The 12786-nt window shown below is 42.0% G+C and overlaps 1 protein-coding gene across 11 annotated transcripts in view; it reads right to left on the reverse strand.

Moving 5' to 3' along the window:
* The window catches only part of PHF20 (PHD finger protein 20), a 67921-nt gene extending 58349 nt beyond the window's left edge, over positions 1 to 9572 (reverse strand). For all 11 annotated transcript variants that reach the window (XM_031063120.1, XM_031063123.1, XM_031063122.1 and 8 more), the window contains exons 1-2: positions 9523 to 9572; positions 4203 to 4251 (exon numbers count right to left, since the gene is read on the reverse strand). The gene's annotated coding sequence lies outside the window, so the exon portion shown is untranslated. The remainder of the gene's footprint in view (positions 1 to 4202; positions 4252 to 9522) is intronic.
* Between the last annotated feature and the right edge of the window lie 3214 nt (positions 9573 to 12786).

Below are 12786 nucleotides of genomic sequence, written 5' to 3' on the forward strand. Positions count from 1 at the left end.
AGGAGGGACATGCAAAGCCAACCCAGAGGCACTCTCAGTGCATTATTTCAGCTTCCCACAGTGGTTCTCCTCAGTAAGAGCTGCCATCTGGATGAAAGGGATTCAATCTCAGCTCACCTCTATGGGGCTGGAGAGGAACATACTTATCTGCTGATTTCAGTAACAGGATCACACACATTAGGGCTTCCATAAACACATTCATTTTGGCACAGAAGGTCGTACTATGGTTTCATTCAAATATTTTAAAAATATGAGTATCACAGCTAATAGGAAATGTGAAGAAAACAGCCAGAGCCACTTAATCAGTTAGAGAGGCAGCACATTCCATGAAAATCTGAACACAGCTAGTCATAGTCAGCTAACACCAACATTAGTTAAAGCACACACACTGCACTTCACTAACTCAGCTAAGCTTGTTAGAAGGCAGTAGGTTACAATGTTGAAAGAGAGAAAAAATTCTGCAAGCAGAAATCTCGTATCATTGGCCCCTCCTCCCGAAGTCTTCATTTCTCTCCCCTCCGAAGTTACAGAACTTGGGCTGCTTTGGGTTCTCTCTCACATCCTACCACTGGCTTGCACTGTGGTCCTGCTCCTCAGACCATGAAAGCAGGCTGGCTTTTCCATTTACAGACAATTTCAGGAACGGTTTCCTCAAGCAGATGTATACTTGGCAGAACATTACATAAGATAAATTACTCAGTAGAGGGTCTCAACCATTTTACCCCAAAATATCCAGCCTTAGAGTGAGACTGAAACCATGAGACACAACTTTTACTGAAAACCATGACATAGCTCTGCACAAACTAGGCCAAGAGGCAGTGCCAAAAAATGCTTCACCAGCATCAGCATGATCATGACCATAATGATAACTTCATTTCTCAGAAAGCAAGCACTGAACACAGGGGCTTGCCTGCTTTGTGGTTTTATGTTTCTGCCCCTGTCCTCTCCAGCAAAGATTGCTTAAAAAAACCTTAAACTACATTAAAACAGCTTGTCAACAAACAACCCCAGACTGATGAGACATTCACAGCTGCAACTTGGAAATAAGAATATTTTGCCAGAATATCTCTCCTAAAATTTTCTTCACCAGAAAATAACGTCTTACTTCTCTACGAAGATCAGATCTGTTTCAGGACCAAATATTTCAGGATTTAGATAAGCCACTACTTCCAAAACAAAATGTTTCTAAATCTGTATTATTGAAATACATGTTATTTAAAAGACATAGCCTTTTCTTCTCCATCAAAGTCATCATAAGATAATCTAACTTTTAAAGACTATTCAACTAATCAGACAGATATCAGTGACAAAGGTACACTCATCTCAGGGCAATGCAGAGGAAAATACATTAATATTGATCCCTTCAGGGATCAGTTTTTGACTCCTAAAACAAGTTTTTCGCTCTGCTAACAGTGCATGTCCTGTACACCTTCACCTGCAGCTGTTCTTACTCTCTCCAGAGACCCAAACCTGGCATATCACCAAGTTCTAACAGAAGTGGGCTCCTCTGGCAACTGAAAATCTGTTTCATATTATCAGACAGAGCAAACCCAAGCAGTTACAGCAAACTTTCACTAATAACAGCCTCTCCTGTTTCCTCTGCAAAATCGCTGCAGCCTTTTCCAAACCACACCTACCCTGGCAAAACTATTTTCCAAATCCCCGTGGAGTGATTAAACCACTCCTTCACAAAGTGTCACACCAAAACTCTTTCTTTAAAATCAGCCCCACTTTCAAACTTAATTCTGTCTCAGTGCTGCTTCATAAGCAGTTCAGAAGAAATGCAACTCACTTCCACAACTCAGCCTATTTCCCTCATTCTTTTGTGCATCCATGCCAAACCCAAGGATTTCCCTCCCTCTGCCATAAGGATACAATAAAGAAAAAAAGAGGAACACCATGAAAAAAAAAACCCACAGTTCTCTGACCTGATAAAGATGCACAATCAACTTTGACAGTCTGCATAAATATAATCCTACTTTGCACTGAGAATTTATATTTTATTCTGGATGGGAAGCTTGTTGTCCCAGCTCCTAGGAAGCACTCAGTACCTTGGTGGTGATTCTTCAGGACTACAGGCTAAGAAAGTTAATAAAAAGCACTGGCAAAACCAGGAAGTAAAAGCAACTAGCCAGAAATTGTCTTGCATTCCCTGGAGATGCAGCACAGATACTGCTGACCTGGGGTACTGCAGGCAGCACTGCCACTCCTAGACAAGCAACACAAGCCTGTTTTGTTTTCTTCTACGACAAAGCATGTTTACAGTTGACTCCACAAAGCCTAAGGCTAAGTCTGACTCTGCCATCCTCTCCAGCATCTCTGCTCCAAATTTGCTTGCACATCTATGTATGGAACTGCCAAGGACTAAGTCCATTCACATTTTGTACATCAGGTTTTTCTTACTCGTCAATGTAGTTAGTTTTGACCTTTTATCATCTGCACCCATGATACCAGCCTCACGTCTCCATCAGTGGCAAAAATGATGAACGCCTCACCCAGTTCACCCCCTACAATATGCACGCCCCCATCAGCAATGGTCAGTCCAGAGAAGTTCGTGGTCCCCACCACAATCGGAACAACTGGCAAGTGGATGACCACAGCCATGCTGTGCTGAATGAAACCACACACCTGGAGATGAGAAAAGGTATGATATCAGACTGCAAAACAGTACTTACAGACACCATTTATACTATACAATCCTAACGGCATCTTATGAAGACTAAGTGGAATTCTCACAAGCACCACCTAAAAACTGCATTGGCACTGATAAGACGATTACAATAGACTTTTATTGCCTGCGGACAAAACACCCTCTGCCTGGCAAGTTTTGACTACAGCAGCAGTGCTACCATGCCTTACTGTGTTTTACCCTACACATAAAAACAGATAAAAAACTCCTATACCTGCTAAACATGTTAACTGAAGAACAGCCTCTGTTCATCCAAGGATGTCTGCTCCTGCCTCACGCTGGTTTTGTGTATCATTTCACAGGTAGGTTACTGTTTTTGGATGTGACCATAAATTTCAGATTATGTCCTTCACAGCAGTGTTTCAAACCACAATGCTTAGATCTTCAGGCAAGTTTTTGGGTTACTTTTTTTTTAAGTAACGGGAACAAGAAAGATTTAAACTAGACAGGAAGACCTGACACTGCAACAAATTTCAAGGAATACTGCATCACCCCCCTTCTTCTATCCAAAAGACACATTTCAAACAAGACACAGGACTATATGCAGTTCTTATTTGCACAGTGTAACACCCTCAACTACATTATTCACCAGCACTTACTTGGTTTAAAAGCTTCCCAGATTCCATCAACAACTACGCAGGTGAACTCTGAGCCACACAAAACAGAAACTGGATCCTGAACTCATACTTATCATCTCTGTAACAAGAATGCTGAACGGCTTATTCCTCACCACTGACATTCCCTCAAACCATAAGACTTGAGTACTTGATTTCAGTCTCCTACTTCTTCTCTAGTTTATATAAGTAGATTAGGAGAACTGACCAGTAAAAATCTACATTTGCTCTTCTCCTCAGGCAGAACCAAGACCATCCCAAAGTACTCGGTGACAAAACTGAAAAGGTGTTACATGAATGAGCCTCTGAACAAGATCCTCACTTCCTGAGATTACAGAGCCTGGAGAACGTCATTTTCATCCCCTCAGCAACATCTCATGTAACTGTGCTGTCAGTTTCAACTGGTGCTGAGACTGGGATAGACCAACATGGAAGCAGATATTAGGAACATAAGCAATTCAACAGAAAAAAAAAATTTCTATAAAATCTATTTGAATTACCAAGTGCAATTAAAGAAATAAATAGTCATTACTGAAAACAATTATTTTCAGTCATTTGATCATGTCCTGTGTTCTGGTTTCTTTTTCTGTAAACACTAAAGATAAAAAACAAGCACCTAAGCACTGAACAAATAGGAAGAAATTGGAAAAAGGTTAAGTCACATAAAATAAATCAAGTTTTTCCTAAATAAAGCAATATTAATGAAAACCTACTTTAATGAGACTGTTTATTTTCAGTTTAAGGAAAAAATGGCAGCCTTTAAGAATACAAGAATTCAATGCAGATAAGTCTTGCAGAAGCTCTGTGGATAGTATTTAAGCAAAACCTGAATTTTAAAGCAAAATTCAAAAGCTTAAGGAAAAGCCACAATTAAAAAAAGGATCTATGTTTATACTCACCAAGAAACTTGTTTATGTTGCTGCAAACATTCCAACCAGTGCTGTGTAACTACAGGAAAGGAAAAACAAAAACATGTGAATTCTGAGACTAAAAGTAGTTCAGAGTTCAAAAAAATATTCTCTCTACAGTCAACAGTAGCTGCATAATAGAATAACACGTCTAGAACAAAAATTTAATCTGAAAATATTTCAGTACAGGTCAGCAGGCTGCTGTGATCCAAATTAGAGAGACCCTTAAGAGACCCTGACACACAGACATTCCCTCTGCATATCTCCACATCATATTTCTCCATCATTTATTTATCTGTTGTCAACTAAAAGTCACCAGTAACTTCATCATTACTCCTACTTTAATGCAACAGGTACTGCAGTATTAACTAACTACACACTAAGCAAGCAGTCCGCTCCTGTCAATGAAGACATACTCAACCGGATAATCTACATTCACCACATGGCAGAAGGAGCTGTGTTTTGCTAATACAAGAATGAACTACAAGAGTTTCTCCAGAATTGCTTCTTCATCCACAAATCCAATTCTTGTCAATTCATGTAGGCTTCCTCACACTGCACAAGTGGGAAAGACAGCCATTTGAATTGCTCCCAGAAGCCCAATTTAGGCTGCAAATTTGGCACTGTAATGACACTGCTCTCAGTTTCTACCTGAACTGAAGCTGCATAGAGCCTATTGTGGTTTAGGAATAGTATTCTTCCATCAAGTGTTCCCACTGAAAGGAGAATTAGAGGCACAAAAGGTAAAGACCATTGGTTGAGATAAGAACAGTTTACTGAAAACAGCAATGAGATAAGAAAATGAACTGTAAAAGTAATGGTATTAAGAAGTGTACAAGAAAGGCAAGCAATACACACCGGAATGCTCAGTGCAGAGCCTGACTTAACCTGACCACACCCAAACCACCCCAACCTGGAAGGGACCCCTTTCCCCAGCCCCCAGAAAATGATGTGAGGTGGCGCAGAATTTCAGTACAGGTCAGCAGGCTGCTGTAATCCAAACTAGAGAGATGCTTAAGAGACCCTTACAAACACACAGACACCCCTCCGCATATCCACATCAGATTCTAGCCACACCCTCTTCTGGCTATTAGGACATTATCCATCCCTTATTCTGTACCACATACATCATGCCCATATCCTACCCGTTTCCAACTATACACACACACACACATATAAATATATATACACACAGACATAGATATCTACAAAAGCACGGCTATCATTTCCATCATTAATGGCTGTCCCTCCAGCATGTCTGTTGAGTTCATTTAGTCCAAGACTGTGGATTCCATCCATCATAGAGGTCTTCTAGGGCAAGAGGGCTGGTGGCAAACTCTATCAGGAATTCACAACTGGTATATCTGGAGCAGTCTATACACTTTGTCAATTGCAGTTATGGCACACAGTGGCACTATTATTCACCAACAAATATTATACAATTCAACATTACAGACTCTTCTCACCCAAAAATCAAATCCCTTTGAGGTACACATCATGTTCCCTTGTCCCTCTGCATTACCCACAAAGAGCACCTAGGTCCTTGAGCAAAACCAATCCGCCAGATGTGCTTGCCTTTGTCTGAGGTAGGACTAACCCAAACTGTCTTCCCTAATATATTCCTCCTTATCTATCCTTCATGGGGACCATACTCCATTCTACAGAATGTGGAAGTTTTGATTGTGAAGTGCCAGCTTGACTGGTGTAGCCTCAGGTGTTAACTAACCAGGTGGCTTTTGCTATGTGTAGATGTCAATGTCTGATGGTTCCCCACCCATTACTTTCAATATGGTTGTTAACAGTCCATTATGCTGCTCAATTTTTCCAGAGACTGGTGCATGTTAAGGAATATGATACACCCACTCAATCCCATAGTATCTGGCTCAGATGTCTATGAGGCTGTTGTCTGACTCAATTCTTTCTGGAGTGCCATGCTGACAGAGGATTTGTTTTTCAAGGTCCAGATGGTGTTCTGGGCAGTGCTGTGAGACATGGGGTAGGTCCAACCATCCAGTGGCGCCTTCCACCACCGTCAGCATGTAACATTTGCCTTGGTGTGTCTGCAGGAGTGTGATGTAATTAATCTGACAGGCCTCTCCATATTTATATTTTGACCATTGCCCCCCCATACCACAGGGGTTTTACCCACTTGGCCCAGCTTGACTGCAGTACACGTTTCACAGTCATGGATAACCTGGAGATGGTATCCATGGTTAAGTCCACTCCACAGTCATGAGCCCATCTGTAATGTTGCATCTCTTTCCAGATGACACAAGGTGTCACGAGCTGCCCACCAAGCCAGAAATAATTCACCTGCAGCAATTTAACCTTGGCAGCCTGACCCACCTGTTCATTGTTGCAATACTCTTCAGCAGCCCAACTCTTGGGTATGTGCGCATCTCCACAACATACTTTTACAGTCAATTTCTCTACCCAGGCAGCCACACTTCAGCAGCCCAGATGGGTTTCCCTCTGCACTGCCAACTGGTCTTTTTTCACTGGTCCAGCCCCCCTCCCCCCAGCATTTGCCACCGTCCACAAACCAATGCAGAGGTATGATATTGGCTATTTCTCTCATTCAGCAATATTTGAGGACAGCTGGATGGCTTTCAGCTCTGCAAGGACCACCTTGTCCTTCATCAGCTTCTGCAACTCACTGTGTATGACTCCAAATGGCAGCTTTCCATCTCCAATTTGTCCCTATGGTATGACAGGAAGCAGCAGTGAAGAGAGCATCACTTTTCCTTTTCTGGTAGTTGATTATATGGTGGAGTCTCCTTAGCATGGTGGCACCTTTTCCTCCTCCTCTTCTGATGGTATGGATATTTTTGCCTTCGTGCCACTGTGATGAATTCCAAGATTCCTGGGTGATTGGGGTTTCCTATTTGAGCTCACTACATAGTCAGAGCCATTCACTTATTCCACGTAGTGTCAGTGGCATGATGTTTAGAAGGGAATTTCCCTTGGACATTCAGTCCAGCACTGTCAGTCCGAGTGCCAGAAAGCACTGTGCTTCAGTGTCAATCATTTCTGAGGCGGTGCCAACCCCTTCATAACCTGGTCAAGATCTCTTCTTCAGTTGGGGTGTAACAGGCCTCAGATCCTCTTTATCAGCGAATCCAGAACCTCAGGGGTTGTCTTCAAGTCTCCATGGGTACTTTCTGTCAGAGACTCCAGGAAGGACCATGCTTCCCAGCTGCAATGTAGAGCACATTTTTCACATCTTATCCCGTCCTGAGTGGCCCAAAGGCTGCTGCACAATCTTCTGTTGAGTTTGTCCAAAACTTGTTGTTGTTTAGAATCCCACCTAAAATTGTTGCTCTCCTGTGTCACATGACAGAGAGGGCTTACAATCTTGACTATCTTATGGAATATGCATCCTGCAAAAACCCACAGTTCCTAAGAAAGCCTGTGTTTCCTTTTTGCTGCCTGGACACACTACTTTGATGACCACATCCACTGGACTATCATAACATCCATCCTGCCATTTTACTCCTAGGAACTGAATTTGCTGGGCAAATCCTTGATCGTGGCAAAAACAGCCTTTGGGAGGATTTGGATTATTTTCTCCCCTTTCTCAAAAGCCTCCTCTGCAGTGTTGCCCCCATACAATGATGTCATCAATATACTGCAAGTGTTCTGGAACCTCACCCTTTTCCAGTGCAGCCTACATCAGTCCATGGCAAATGGTAAGACTGTGCTTCCATCTCTGGGGCAGCCGTTTCTAGGTGTACTGGATGCCACTCCAGGTAAAAACTAACAGTGGCCTGCACTCTGCTGCTAAAGGAATGGAGAAAAACACACTGGCAATCTCAATTGTGGCATCACTTTGCTGCCCTGGACTTCAGGTCATACTGAAGTTCCAGCATGTCCGGCACAGCAGCACTCCGTGATGGTGCGATGATGGTGTGACTTCATTCAGGCCAAAATACTTCACTGTCAGTGTCCACTCTCCATTGTACCCATGCACTGGCCAATTAGGACTACAGGACATTTCCTCTCCAGCTTGCTCGAGTCTTTCAAGTCTGTCCAGAGTCTTGGACAGTTCATAGCCACAGGTCAGTCAGGAGGAAAAAAGATGATCTCAAATTGCCTGAATCAAGTAGTCACCCGGAGCACTTCTTGTCCTCCTTTCATTGACATCAATGTCAATGCCCTAGTGTATGACAATGGCACACTCCATCCAAACTTCTGCCACATGGATTGTTGTGAAAAACTAGAGAAAATTACTACTGGCTCAAATCAACTGAAGGGGAGGGGGCAGTTCTGTGGAAAGTGGGAGGTGCACTGCCCCATTCCACAACCCCACCTCCAGGAACCTCTAGTCCAGCCCAGAATGATTGTCAGGTACTGTCACACTGAAAGGAATGCCCCACACTCCATGCCTGCAGCCTCAATCTAGCTCCAGAGATAACCAGAAGTCCCACCTGGGAAGCATAGCCACAGGAGACCAGAGCAGGTAAAATCCACTGTTTTAAGATGCATGTGGTAACTTTCCTATCATCCTTGGAGTTTATGATAGCTGAGATTGCACTTGGATCAAAGATGGTAGCTGTATCTTGGTTTTCTCTCTTTTTCACTCCTAACTTCCCCTACTTGGAATATGGGTAATATAAGGTTGGATGGGTGGAATTTCCTAAATTAAATGCTTTATTCCAATTGACTGTTTTGTTTTAAATTTTGCTAAATTCCTGCTCTGCTAAAGTTTGCCATTTAGATTTGGTTTTTTACCCTCCCGAGAATGTTGCAGCATTTCTCTTGTGTGCCCATCTCAGGGAAAAGTAGTACCTTCTTTAAAGAAACTTGCCAAGTGAGCCCACGGGCTCAACATTTATGTACTCTGGACCTCATCTGGATTGATAGGAGAATGCTTGTTATTTGAATCCCTATAGATTACCCCCAGCACAGCTGATTCTCTTGGGTAGTGGATACCATTCTCTATGGTGGTCCACCTTCTTGCACTATTACATCATCCTTGAGAGAGTAGCTTTCCCTCACATTTGACAGGAGTTGCCTCCAGAGGCTAAATGTTTGTCCTCTTCCTGACCTCCCAGCCAATGCCTGCATCACAGGACAGGGATCCCAGTTACCTGGCTAAATTACCACCCAGCACCACACCCATCAGCTGCGATATCCCAGCTCGGAGGTTGCTCTGGGTGTTCCAGCAGCACAGTATACACTTACAGCAGGATGCTGAACCTAAGACTTTATCACCAAGCATCAACAGGAATTTTAGCTGTCAGATGAAAAAATTATGACCAAAAATGGAAGGAGCAAATCAGAAAGCACAACAATTATCTGGTTACAGTACCTGCAGCAGTAACTGGACTTGGGACTTTTGACTCCTAGAAGGTATCTACCTGTAAAAATATCCATTAAAAAAAGTCTGAAAAACATTTTTCACAGATAATTTGCAGCACCTGCAACACTGGCTAATGAAAATCCCAGAGGTCACTGCTTCCACCTAGTCAGTATACCGTGTCCTGACTCCTAGACACAGCATTCTGTTTCATTGCTTCTTGCCTTGACAGAACCAATTCTACCCTACTTGCTGATAAAGAAGAGGATATTTTCAAGACGTCCAAATAAAGGAAAATTTTCCAAGCTATATTGCCATAAGTACTGATAAAAATTATGTCTTTATTTAAGATAATTCATTAAGCAGACATCATCTGTGCATGTCACCCTGTAAGAAGGATGCAACTTGCCTATTTGTTTTAAAAGAAAAGAAAGGGGTGCATTTCAAGGCTGCTTGCAGACTTGTCTCCCAGCTGAGAGATGAAAGGACAGCAGGAAAACAAAAAAACTCTAAGTGCCTATTTCTGCCTTGCCTTCTGCAAGCCTGGTAACAGCAACAAAAGACAGCTGCAACACAGGGAAATGACTGACACAAATACACGGGATCTTGGAACAAAAAAAGCCATTAGCAAACTACAGTATAGGGAAGAAGCAATTCCAGCCTGGTGTACTCACAACCTCTGCTATGCCAACACATGCTTTTAAAACTAACTAAAATTCTAACTCCAACCCTACCAGTAGCACTCTGCATCGCTGATGCACAGGTCTAGGCTAAGGATGCTCAGCTCTGCATCTGGAGCACAGAGGTGTTGAAGATAGTTTCCTTACTCAACGACTCTGTGGAAAAAGAGCATATTCTCCAATTCCTTGGGAAAGAAGTGCTGATTTTAAGCAGCAGAAATGTGAGTCAATTATGAAACTAGTATTTTAACATTAGCAACCAGATCAGAAAAGCTCTTTGATGCTAACTTCATATTAAAAAATCCAAAACAAACAAAAACAATCAAGCCCACAAAACAACAACAGAAAAAAAAACCAAAAAACCCAAAAAACAAACAAACAAACAAAAAAAAACAACAATCAAGCCCACAAAACAAAACCCCCACACAATAAGCAACAGTGCTTCCTCTCTTTTCATTAATACAGGCAACCAAGCTGAAGACATGCTTTCCTTTCTAATCAATTTCTGTTTAACCAATCCTAAGAACTCCATTTCAGGTACATTTATGAAAAAACAAGGCAGACCAAAGCTGCCTACACTTAAATAAGGCTGGTTGAAAGTTCTCAAGCCCAGTAAAAAGACACACAAGCATGTCAACAAACTAACATGCCTCCAAAAGGAGTGTTTATATTCCAATATTACTATCTGCAGCTAGTCACCATAGACACAGTATACACCCATGAATTCATAATCATTTAAGCCTGGTGTTTGCAGTCACAAAAATATTGGAATGCCAGTAGTTCTGAAAGGTCTTTAGAAATATACAGGCCATGTAGCTATTGGTATTTGGACAGCAAGGACAAACCAAGAGTTCCAAACCACCATTTTTCACCTGAAGACAGTATTTTCCTGCAGGAAGTACAAGCAGTCAAAACAAACCTGTAGGCAAGCAAGGAACAGAAGTACGAAGTATGAAGACAAGGAATTAATTGAAGAAAAAAGAAAGGATGACTTAAACGTACAATGAACTCATTAGCACTTCACAACACTTCTCCCTATGATGCACCAGTCCAAAAGACTGTTCTTTTTAAGATTTTAAAAAACCCCACTGTAACCATTCAACTAGACAACCATGAAGAGTACAGTTTAAACACTGACAACAACCACTTGTAGGGCTGAGCAATAAATCCTTCCCCTGTCCCATGTACATTCTTTAGCTCAGCTCACAATGCAAGTGTTCACACGGGCACAGGACAGTGTCACACAGGCAAGAGAGCTAGTGTCAGCCTGTCAGCTGACGAATTACAGCTACAGACAATACCTATCTTCTGCAGATGCAGTTATAAATAAAATGTGCAGTTAGAGAGAATTTATCATCCCCTACAATTAAATTAGGGGTTGTGCTCTCCTTTCCTGGCCAAGAGGGAGAATTTAAGTCAATATCATTGCCTAGGTCATGTAGGAACTACAGGAGCAAACACAAGTGCTACAGAGAGCTTTGCCAATTAAAGGTAAGAATAAATTACATGCTTCTTACATTTCAGTCAAGGCAGTACCGTTATGAACAATTAATACTCTAGCCTCATTCCCAACTTGACCTTAAAATAACAGGCAGACAGATTTTACTCTCAGCCTGCTCAAGTAAAATTTTATTTCCATTGAGGAGACATCCACAAAGTTATCAGCAAGAGCGTAAACTACTGAACTCTTCCACAAGCTGACTTAGCATGCATTCAAATAACATGCATTCATCTAAGTCACCTCCCTTTATTACTATGAAAGTTTAGAAGTCACAAAAATTAAAACAGAGAATTATTATATGACTGATCTTTGCTTAAGCCTTCTTGCTTGACCTTTTTTTTCGAAACTGGTTCTGCAAAAGGATTCATAACACATTATAGAAAATTAAATGAACCCAGGTCAAAAGCATTAGTTACAGAGATGCTCCATTACTAAGCGCTGTACAGATACTTACAAAAGGTTATTTCAAGTCACTACCATTGCTTCAACATTTTGTTTAATTCCCTACTGCATATAACACAACAAAATTCTGTAGCCTAGTGACATTTATTTTACTTAACTAGGACTCATCAACTTTCAGATATCTCTTCTGGGTTATTTTTAAGTATTTAGGCTAGAAACAACAGCATGGGACCACAGAAACATCTCTGGTACCCAGATTTTAAGTCAGTAAAGCAGATAAAAAGGTTTCCTGAAACTGTACCTGTTTAGATTAACTAAACCCTGGAATGGCTACAGATTACCAACTGGTGCAAAAATCCACTTTGCTGGCAATAAGCCGTATCTGAACACAGACCTGCCAGGAAGAACACCCCAGTGCCTCCCAACCGTACGCATTACATAGGTACGACATGGGGCAACTTTGGGGTTAGTGAAAATATCCACCGTAATTTCTGTTCTTTTAAAATTGTTTAAAGGAACAGAGTGTAGCGCGATAAAGAAATGCACTAGATTCAATGGGACAAGAAAGGAACGGAAGCCTCCCCTTGCCGTGCTAAACATCTGGCAGGCCAAGTACCTGCTCAGCGCGGGTTCCCCACTCCCGGGTCCGGGTGACGTACAGCCGCCCCGCCAGGCGCCCCCGGAATCCAGAGC

Source organism: Geospiza fortis, unplaced genomic scaffold, assembly GCF_000277835.1.
Source record: "Geospiza fortis unplaced genomic scaffold, GeoFor_1.0 scaffold657, whole genome shotgun sequence".
In the NCBI taxonomy this organism is placed as follows: Eukaryota; Metazoa; Chordata; class Aves; order Passeriformes; family Thraupidae; genus Geospiza; species Geospiza fortis.